This window comes from Cheilinus undulatus, linkage group 14 (genome assembly GCF_018320785.1).
Source record: "Cheilinus undulatus linkage group 14, ASM1832078v1, whole genome shotgun sequence".
In the NCBI taxonomy this organism is placed as follows: Eukaryota; Metazoa; Chordata; class Actinopteri; order Labriformes; family Labridae; genus Cheilinus; species Cheilinus undulatus.
In genome coordinates this window covers 31770645-31779372 of record NC_054878.1, presented here as the reverse complement: position 1 = coordinate 31779372, position 8728 = coordinate 31770645, and positions in this window count along the sequence as shown.

Below are 8728 nucleotides of genomic sequence, written 5' to 3'. Positions count from 1 at the left end.
CTTTAGTCATATATGTGATCACTGCCTCTCTATTTTTCTTATAGAAGTGTTTGTAAGTCTCTCCTATTAAAAATGGCTGAAATGGAGTTTTCTACTTGTGATTCCATGCACATTAGCTGACAGAAGTTTGGGGTGCATTTGCATTGTCGATCACTTTTTAAGGGCAAACACCCCATCGGGCATTACATACATATACTCAGAGGGACTGTGCCAACATTACACCTTTGCTGAAACAGATTTGCTTAGTCTTATCTCCAGGGATTAGTATTATCGTATGTTAAACTTGCCACACCACATTAAAGATCTTCAAATATTAAAAACACTCTGTCCATACAATATTACCAAAATGCATCAAGATGCACCTCACAGTTTAGTCCTTAATGCAGTTTGCAGGAGCTTCTCTGACGGTGTACTGACCTGTCAGTCAATGTGGTTGAGCAAACATTGGCTGAAAGTCCAGACACAATGAAGTCATGCACAGGGTATCTATGGCTGTGTCATAAACCACCGTGATTGTTCTTTAGCTTTATCTGGAGCTGACAGCGAGCACTTTAGACCAAACCTGATAAAACTTCACTGATAGAACCGTTGTATGAAGAAAAGAAGGACCAAAGTTTATCATGTGTTGCCCAGCACACAGAGAATACATGCATGTATGCACACTGAAAATGCACAAGAGATTCACATGTGCAGAAATCCATACATTTATGCATCCATAACACAAAGAGATAGATTTTGAATATCAGAGGCCTCAAAAAGCCACTCGGAGAAATTATGTCATATCCTAAATCTGCAGACATTTAGGTGTCAGTTTTTATTGGCTTTAAAATAGAATAAAATGAGTATTATTGTTATTATTTTAAAAAGACCAGGCTGGATGCAACATCTTGATTTTTAAGGTATCTATGAAAAATAAGGTGAATGAATAATAAATGACAAAACAATAAGCAACATTTAACATTCACCTTTCAACAAATATTACACAAATGCCTGTCGACCAGTACCAGAGAAAATAAACCCATAAATCAAGGTGTTAACCATCTCTCATTATCACTCCTCTTCTCTAATATAAACCCAATTATCAACCTCCATGGTTGAAGAGCAAAGCCAGTATGTAAGTGTAAAGCACTGCAGTTCGTCAGGTGTCCACTAGAGGCAGGCACCTGAAGTTACAAACACAGCTTTTATTACAGTGCTGACTTTTACTAACCTGACATGCCAGATAGACTGTCATATGTATCAGTTGCTTGGATTTAAAATAAAAATCCCAGAAGGCAATTGGGACAGACGTTAACAGATCTGCTAGAGGTCATAGTCTCACACTCTGCCACCCTCTGCCTCTCATTCACTGCCATCCATCTAACACTCAGTTTCCATCTGATCTGCACCCAACTGTTCAGTTGAACTTGCCTGTCCCTGTTAACCTTGCAGAGCAGATGGCTACGCCCGTTTCCTTGTTTTTCACTGGCGAATCCATCTTGCAAAGCTCCCATCTGAACCGTTTGGGCCCGGTTAGAAAGCGAAGCAGACCAATCAGCTACGAGGGGCAGAACTTTCAGGCGCAGCAGAGTCGTGACGTAAACAAGCAGCAGCAAGAGCTGGTGCAGTTATGGAGGAAGAGATTAGCGTGGATGCTGCTAAAGCGCCAGTTTTATCAGAACTTGACGACATTTCTTCGTTAAAAGAAGAACAGAGAACAGCAGTGAGTTGTTTTCTTTTCAAAAACGACAAAAGTCGAGTACTTACATGTCTATAGTCGTCATGTTTCGCGTTATTCCTCAGTAGCTGCGCACACGCAGCTTGCTAGCGGCTACGTCACGTGCTTTATTGCTCTGATTGGCCCGTAGAGATGTGACAGACAGAACGTTCACCCAATCATACTCCGAGGCTTTTTCAAAGCCTCTGCCTTTTCTCAAACGTTTCCTATTGAAGCTTTCCCAGATGGATGTGTGAAACAAATCCATCTGGTGTGTGAGGTTATGTCCCTGTGCCTTGGCATGTAATATCATGTATGTTTATCGTCCAATCCAGTCCCTCAAAAAAAATCCTGCCATGTTTCTCTTTGTTGAACCTTAGCGCGGTGGCTGAGCCTTTGTGGTTCTGGCCTCAGAGCTGTGCAAATTCAGACCCGGAAATCTCCAGCAGGCAGGTGTCCTCTTCTTAAAACTCAGTTATCTTTTGGCTAATTTGGACCTTTTCATGTACTTCATCATCAGCGTAGTATTGATAAAGTTGTTAAATGTTTGGGTTTTATTTGCTTGTTTATCTATTTGCTTGTTTTTATTGTAAATAATTTTGTATCTTGCTTTTGAAAAGTGCTCTATAATTAAAGTTATTATTCAGATCACAGAGACACACTTTATTTACACTAATGTCTCAGTTCCCTCTCCTATCACTACCATTAAGGCCCTAGAAGTTGACACAAGACACCCACACGTCTGTACCTTTCCAGAACATTCCGTTTACTGTACGTGCACTGTACATCGTATAGATCACTTTTTTGGCTTGGTCCCAAATTGAGTTCACATGCATATATTTACACACACATGAACAGTGATTGGACTTTTGCAGATTCAACCTTTGGTCTATATCCAAAGAACTCACTGACTGCACGCTGCCACATCAAAATCAACATTTCAACACATGAAAGCATCAGATTTATTAGGTTAGTCAGTCATCACTGCAGCAAAAGAAGTAACACCTCAGAGAGATGGGTGTTTTGGTCACATATGGCTCTTAATTGAATGAAATCTTAATCCCCCTTCTTGCAGTGCCTTGAAAAAGTATTTTCTTCCTTATGGATTTCTTATATTTTATTTTTTTGTATTTTTGTCACACTTAAATATCTCATATTTAAGAAATTTTGATATTTGACAGAGATAACCTGAGTTAAAACAAACAAACAAAATTTAAATGGAGGATTTTTTTTATTAAGGTCAAAGCCATCCCAACCTACCTGGCCCTGTGTGGAAAAGTAATTGCCCCCTAAACCTAATGACTGGTTGTGCCACCCTTGGGGGCAACAACTCCAAGAAAGATTTGTAATAACTAGCAACAAGTTTTTCACATTGCTGTGGAGGAATTTTGGCCCACTCTTCTTTGCGGAACTGTTTTAATTCAGCCATACTGGAGGGTTTTCGAGCACAAACAGCCTGTTTAAGGCCATGCCACAGCATCTCAATCAGATTTAAGTTGGGACTTTGACTGGACAACTCCAGTCAAAGTCAAAGATTTTGTTAGTTTTTTTTTATGCCATTCAGAGGTGGACTTGCTGGTGTGTTTCGGATCATTGCTCTGCTCCATAACGCAACACTTGAACTTGGTCACAAACTCATGGCTGGACATTCTCCTTTAGGATTTTCTGGTAGAGAGTAGAATTCATGGTTCCATCAATTACAGCCATTCTGGCCTTGAAGCAACCAAGCAGCCCCAGACTATCACACTACCACCACCTGTTGTATGATCTTCTTTTTAAGAAATCTGTAAGTTTTTTGGCAAATGTGAGATAAGCCTTGGTGGGTTTAGCCTTGGAACTCTCCCAAGCCCTTTTTGCCCAGTCTCCTTCTTATTGTTGAACCATGAACACTGACCTTAACTGAGTTGAGTGAAGCCTGCAGGTCCTTAGATATTCTGGGTTCTTTTGTGACCTACTGAATGAGACCAGGACCAGGACTCTTGGGGCCTTTTTAGTAAGTCAGCCACTCCTGGGAAGGTTCACCACGTTCCAAGTTTTTTCCATTTGTGAATAATGGCTCTCACCTTAGTTTGCTGGAGTCTCAAATCCTGAGAAATGGCTTTGTTGCCCTTTCCAGACTGATAGATGTCAGTGACTTTGTTTCCCATCTATTCTTGGATTTCTCTAGTTAGCAGCATGATGTGTTGCTTTTTGAGATCTTTTAGCCTACTTCTAGCCTATTTAGTTGTCATAATATGGTTTGATTTGACATTTTAGCTCTGTTAGCATGCTTACAGAAGCTTATTTAGATTAAACCATCTGCCATCGAATCTGTCTTTGAATGGTGAGAGTGTGGAAGTTGTAGGGCAGTTCACCTATCTTGGCCAGGTAACCCATGAACCACTGACTGTGAGGCTGAGATCACCCACAGACTTGGACTTGCAGTCGGGGCGATGGGCTTGCTGAGCAGGACAGTGTGGTGTTCCCGGTATCTGAGAATGTGAAAGAATGTCAGAGTCTTTTGGGTTTTTTTGTCCTTCCAGTCTTTTCATCTGGCTGTGAGGCCTGGACGTTGACCGATGGCCAGAGGCACCAACTGGACTCCTTTGTGACTCTTAAGTGCATCTTTGGGTATCGTTGGCAAGACAGTGTGTCTAATGCAGACATGTGCAGGAGAGCAGGGATGGGAAGGGTCAGCTGCCTGATACGGCATACAATATCTCAACAATGCTTTGTAGGATTTTCTATAAACTTTGCACAAATGTCTACTTTGGATGTCCACTTGAATTGAACTGATAAGATTTCATAGGTCAAAGGTCAAGGCTATTGGGCCTCATGAAAAGCCCTTGCTTATATTTTTTTGAGAAACCACACTAATACAGAAACCATCACAGCCCTTCTTCTTGACCCACTCTTGTCCTTTCAGTGAGCAGGTTTAAAAAGGTTTAAAAACCTTGCAGAGGCATTTTACTGCTTGGTGGTAGTTCTAGTTTTTTATATTTAATGTAGTATTCACTAGATTAATGTGATTTTTCAAATTTGTAGCATTTTGATACAAGACGTGCTGTTACTTTTTTCCAATGCTTAATTTAGTCCAAAAGTGGCTGCATCATCATGATTGGTGCAAAAGTGAAAATAATCCTAACAGAAGTGGAATCCATTCACTAATAGGCCCCTAAAACAAAACCTTTAACATAAAAAAGGTCCACTCAGTACCTGGAATTTTCTAGGAAAAGTCCACTCAGCAGTGTCCCTATCAGCACGCACAATAAAAAGCGAAGTAGTGCAAATATGATAAGCTGGGTTTTACAGCACATGTATCTTATCAGTGTATCAGTGGGCCATATGCTGTCTGCAGCCTAATCATGTCCTTTCGATTGGAGCACATCCAGAAAACCTGCATACCTGTATAGAAGTCTAAAACCAATGATTTTGCACACAAGCTTATTAGCATGATGGCTGGTAGCATTTATTAGCGTCCAGCTGAAGTTTCAACGTTCCTGAAGACCACAGAAGGAAAAATGTTCTCCCCCTAGACAAAGATAACTTGGCCAAAGATTGAATAAGGTAGCTAAAAAAAACAAGACTGAAGAATCATCATCTTTGGGTGAGACATTAACCATGGAGCCTTGGCCCATGGCCGTGTGAAGTTACTCTGTGGCTACCAAATGTTGCATAATGGTAGCTATTGAACATGTTACTGAGGGCCTTCATGGAGTTTTAACATCTACAATGCCGAAGGCCTTTTCTAATCAATATATTATGCAAATATTTCATATGAGTAAATTTCAACTCTGAAAAATCTGAAATTGTAACAGATAAGTACAGATGAATCCAGCTTTTATGAGTTAAAACATCTATTTTAGTGTATTTACTAGCCATCTCTTACCCATTCATGCCTTTGACCTATTCTATTCCTTCTAATCGCACAAGAAACTTACATCTTTGAGTTTTTTACTCAGCGTGCTATGAGTAAAATGCTGGTATGGGCAGTGGGAACTAGCATAGAGGGGGGTAGCTCTGGGGTGTTGGATGCTTACTGTCTATTCACCCTGATGTGTTACGGGCCTAATAAGACGAAACGCCTGTGAAGAGAAGTTCTCACTTGACAACCCTGGTGATGTTCTGGATCTGGCTGCTCATCAGTCCATGTGTGTGGTTTTGGGGACTTGTTAGGGAGTCGTGTGGCAGAATAGGCAGTATAGTGTTGTCACTTCCTGGATTTGCATGTAAAGAGCCTGGGCCTGTTGAAGGTGGCAATGCTTTGACAGCTAAGGGCAATGTTGTTCTGTGGCTTATGTAACTTATCAGCAGTGCATAGGGGCATCACTGAGATTAAGGGTCTCTTCACTGTCTTTAGGGCACAAGTCTCTTGAATGAAATAGGTATGACTTTGATTTTTTAAATTTATTTGCCTAGAACTTGATTTTTCACTTTAAATAAACAATATCTAAAATACACAAAATAATCTCAGTTTCATCACAATATTCACTTATAGAAGTCATACAATTATGAAAGGCTGTGTAAAAGTTGAGCCGAATTGGTTTTCTGTATTGCTTTTTTTTTTGTAAGAATTATTTTTGGGCCTTTTCATGCCTTTATTAGATAGAGGAGGACAGTGGATAGACTCAGAAACAGGGAAGAGAGTGGGGAGAGACATGTGACAAAGGGCCACAGGCTGGACTCAAACCCGGGCAGCCTGCGTACGTGGGTAGCACAGTAGACTGCTAGACCATCTGTGCACCCCAGCCGCTTGTTGTCTTTAAACCATTTCTGTGTTGCTTTCACTGTATGCTTCGGGCCATTGTCATGCTAAAAATAAATCTGCTCCCAAGCCGTAGTTCTCTTGTAGACTAAATAAAATTGTTCTCCATGATTCCTATATTTTGCTGCATTCATTTTACCATCTACATTCTACAAAGCTTCCAGGGCTACTGCTGCCACCACTGTGCTTCACGGTGGGGTTGGTGTGTTTCAAGCCAATATAAGGCATTTGGCTGATTATCTGTATCGGTGTTTTATTTCACTGAACGATAAAATAAATCAATAAAAAAGTCAGCTACTGTTGCTCCACTGTGAGGTGTGTCTTCCCCTCTGGCTTTGTTTTCACACTCCACAGTCTCTCCTAATGCCCCATCCACAGTGAATGTATGGCATCACTTGTTTTCCTGCTGTTTTGTGCTGTTTCTTGCGTCGACTAACTTAGTGCTGTTTTTTAAAATTTCAGTCATTGGTATTGGTATTGATGAGGCCCTTAAAAACAATATGGTTGATCCCTATTGTACATCTGGGTCACAGTACAGTGTGGAAACTGGAGCATGCATAAAACGCCTAAAAGTTGGGTCTGAATGCACGCTGGAGTAAATGAATCTAACCCCATTAGCTGGGTGTGTTTTTCTGACTTTGAGTAATTTGCCTTAGTAAAATTCCTTTGTTTTTCTTTAAAGGTTTATTTTTGGACTTTTTTATGCCTTTATTTAGAGAGGAAGAGAGTACAGGAATCAGAAATGAGGATGACAGAGTGGGGAAAGATGTGGGAAAGAGGCTAGGCTTGAGCCAGGGCCACCATGGTGTGACCAGACCGCTGGGCCGTCTGAACCCCTATTTAGTACAATGTCAGTCAGACTAACAAGACTCCATGGATTTTAGAAGTCCAGTCTTGTTTGGACTAACCCCATAATTTACATGTTAATACCAATGAGCTTCATGTGTGCCATGTTGGTCCTGTTAGGAAGTGTAGTAGGTTTACTGGGGTTTTTTGGCTGAAAGAAGCGGTCTGGTGTTCCTGAAAACATGGTTTATGAGAATTGTGAATGAGAAACAAAACATTAAAGTTCAAGGCCATGGGACATAGAGTAAGCTGAGGACATTCAGCAGAGTGTCTGTAGATTACTTTGAAAAACAGGTTTCATGTATGATGTTAAGACATAAATAATGATTAAAAAAGCTTTGTCAGTGAAGCTCAGTGGTTAAATTTCATGTTTTATGTATAAAGGCTACAGCCTCCAAGCAAAAGCCCTTGGTTCAACCCCACAACCAGCAATAAGCCCATCCTTTACTCTTTCATCCCTGTTGCTGAGTCTATCCACTGTGTTATTCCATCCTCTTCATAAAAACATGAAAACCCCCAAACAACCTAAAAAATAGATCAATGAAGTGCCTCTAGTCCGTAGTTTATTCTATAGTAACCCAGAGCAGCGTCACAGCAGCATGCTGTGTTCTGACCTTTTCACACTGCTGAAAAACATGGGTTTACTTCAGGTCTTTGTTTTGATATGTATGGGATTTTCAGGTCAGATCAAACTTTAAAAAAGGAGCAAAAGTGTTCATGGGAAATGGAGTCTTAATAGCTCAAAAGTTATCAGAAGAGAGTAGATGGAAGTTGTGGTTTAATCTAGGGTTGTCTTTCAAAGGTAATCAAATCCAAATCATCACTTTGCTTATTTGAAACTTCAAATTTGTTTAAATAGGATATATTCTGATATTAGGGGTGGAAATTTCCTGTCACATTTCTAAAAATATGAGTTCTCTCACTACCTTTGAATGAGAAATTAATTACTCCTAAATGATATGCACCTCATAATAAAAACGTTCAAGTGGACATGAACCTTCTTGTGGTGTGGTTCGTTTTTGGGGGATTTTCTCATCAGTAAATTGTGTCTGTAGGACAGTGGTCTTCAAATCCCAATTCTGAAACAAAGAGAAGGATCTGGCCTCTGAAAGACCGTTACTGTGAGACACCAAATATGTCAGAATGAAAATACACACTAAAACATTGTCGAATAAAACCAGATTAACTTTCCAGTTAGGGTACGAGTTAAGGTAAGAGTTAGGCTACCAAAAGTTAAAAGTCAAAAACAGGACTTGCAAAGCCTGATAATAAAGCTTAATAAAGCTGAGTAAACAGTCTGCTTACAGGAAAACAACTGTCCTCCATGAAAACACTAATGTATCAAACATAGCCTACGTAGCTCCATTAGCTGTGTAAGCTACGTAGATAATAGATACATAGTTAACTTAGCTAACATAGCTTAAGCTAAAGCTCACAGAGCT